Source organism: Hevea brasiliensis, chromosome 9, assembly GCF_030052815.1.
Source record: "Hevea brasiliensis isolate MT/VB/25A 57/8 chromosome 9, ASM3005281v1, whole genome shotgun sequence".
NCBI lineage: Eukaryota > Viridiplantae > Streptophyta > Magnoliopsida > Malpighiales > Euphorbiaceae > Hevea > Hevea brasiliensis.
The window spans coordinates 82,876,987-82,879,612 of NC_079501.1; the positions used below are offsets into that span (position 1 = coordinate 82,876,987).

Genomic DNA, 2,626 nt, shown 5'->3' on the forward strand with positions numbered 1-2,626 from the left:
GGAGAAATTGTTAACAACTGCATTAATATGACTCTTTCTGTATTTTTTAGGGTTTTGGTGAAGTTCCAGAGCCTAAAAGTGTGAAAGAAAACTTGGAAAGGTCAAAGGATTGAGAAGCGTGGTTGATACAAAGTACACGGGTCGTGTAAGCACAACCATGGACCCATGTAACATTCTGCCAGAAGAAATCCAGAGAACCAAGAAAGAAACAAAGTACACGGGCCGTGTAACTTGACCCGTGTAAATCCTGGAGACCCGTGTAACTTTCTGTGCCAATACGAAACATGCCCATTCAACTCTAGTAAGTTACACGGCCCTGGGCCGTGTAGTGATACACGGGCTGTGTATCCGTCGATAATCAATTTCCTGATTTTGATATAGTTGCAGTTTTTTATAGAGACTCTAAAAAAAAAACCTAACCCTAGACCATTTATTATAATTAGATCAGCATTCAGTAGCCTCTAAGGGATGCCTCCAACACCTTTAGATCCAAATTGAGCAGCCTCCCCATTCATCTTTTAAAATTCTTCTTTTTCTTCTTTAATTTTCTGTTAGCCATCAACATGAGTGGCTAAGTTTTTAATTTAGTTCAAGGGATTCAAGTTCTTTTGCTTGATTTGTGAGACCAGGTTCTTAATTTAATTTATGTCTTTTTAAATATCTATTGTTTTCTTATTTCTTTGTCTTTGATCTATTGAATGATTTGCTAAAAAGGCCTATTAGTTAATTGTTTGATGAGATCAATTGCTAGTTCATCTTCATAATCCGTAATTGTTGTGTAAGATTGAATAAGAGTAGCAATTAGGTTTTATTGATTATGATCTCAGTTTTCAATAATAACCTAAGGAAACAATAGGGTGGATTAATGATTTATAAATTGTTGTTCAGCTTAACTACTTCCTTTTCGTAAAGCAGTTATTAATTTGATGAGGATTGCTTAATACCAACTCAATTAATAATTAGAGTCAATAAGAGTGCTGGGCTTGAATTGATGAGTATAGGGAAGTTAGGGGTTTACCTCACTGTTCAGTAAATCTATGTTAAGTATTCAATAAGAGATAATTGTATTTCTTTTGTCTATAATCAAATCAATGCATTGGAATGCGAATTACCTTGGACTGAAGTCTGTTTAAATTGATATTTTCATATTTAGTTCTTGAATTTTTGATTTCTTCTGATTTTATGTTACAAAACCCCCCCCTAATCTTTGCCTCTTCCATTTTCTATTACACAAGTGCACGAAATTTAGTAATTTAGTCTCTAGGGTTCGACCTGGATTTACCACTTGCTACAGAAAATATTTCATAATTGGTAATTTCAGTTAATTTAATTTCTGGTGGATTTGACAGCTACCAAGAATTTTGGCGCTATTGTCGTGGACTGAAATTTATTGGATTTCTTGTTTTTAGTGTTAGGATAGTCTGTTATTAATTTTGTTTGTGAAGTGTTGCTATTTTCAGGTTTTTGGCAAAACAATTTTTACAGTGTTACTATTCATTAAGAAGTTTGGTTGAATTAGGAGGGGCGGCCCATACCTATTTTGAAGGAAGTGATGCTCTAACCAAGACTAATTAATCCATAGGATTCCTTGGCCCCACCCTCTTAAGGCCAAATTCGATTGTTTTTTAAGGTTTTGAGGCATTTTTCTGTTTTTACTTTGATTTCTTTTTGTATATGACAAGAATTTCTCAATCTGGTGAGCTGATCTTTAATCCAGAAGTAGAAAAAACAGCTAAACAGTTGAGAAAATTGGCTAAGCAAGGTAGGTAGATTCCGAGTACATCTAAAAGAGTCCAATCTCCAAGGGAATTAAGTTCGGATTCGGATTCAGATTCAAATTCTGAAAATGAAACCATGGCTGCTAGGACTTTGAAAGAGTTGGTTGCTCCTGATCTAAACCAACAGCCTTTGTGTATTCAATACCCTGCTTTAAATATTGCTTTTGAGTTGAAATTTGGATTAATCCATTTGTTGCCTAAGTTTCATGGTCTTGCAGGTGAGGATCCACATAAGCATTTAAAAGAATTTCATGTTGTGTGTTCCAGCATGAAACCTTAAGGAGTTTCAGAGGATCAAATCAAGCTTCGAGTTTTCCCTTTCTCACTGGAAGGCACAGCTAAGGATTGGTTGTATTGCCTTCCTTCCGGATCTGTTAACTCATGGAATGGGATGAAGCAGATATTTCTGGAGAAGTATTTTCCTGTTTCCCGTGCTGCCAACATAAGAAAAGAAATTTGTGGCATCCGACAGTACAATGGAGAGAGCTTGTATGAGTATTGGGAGAGATTTAAGAAGCTGTGTGCAAGTTGTCCCCATCATCAAATAAGTGAGTAGCTATTAATTTAATATTTCTATGAGGGACTTCTACCAATGGACTGTAGTATGATAGATGTTGCTAGTGGAGGAGCTTTGGTTGACAAGACACTAGAAGAAGCAAGGAGGCTGATTGCTAACATGGTAGCAAATTCTCAGCAGTTTGGAATGAGAATGGATCACACACCCATGAAGGTTAATGAGGTAAGTACATCTAACCTTGAGAAACAGATTTCTGATTTAACTTCTTTGGTGAGGCAGTTGGCTATAGGGAATATGCAGACTATTAAGGTATGTGGAATTTGTTCGGGTT

The 2,626-nt window shown here is 36.0% G+C and overlaps 1 non-coding gene across 1 annotated transcript; it reads right to left on the minus strand.

The window, feature by feature from the left end:
- Positions 1–2,217: 2,217 nt before the first annotated feature.
- Positions 2,218–2,324, minus strand: LOC131183508 (small nucleolar RNA R71). Its single transcript, XR_009151560.1, has one exon. It is a non-coding gene; the product is annotated as a small nucleolar RNA R71 (small nucleolar RNA).
- Between the last annotated feature and the right edge of the window lie 302 nt (positions 2,325–2,626).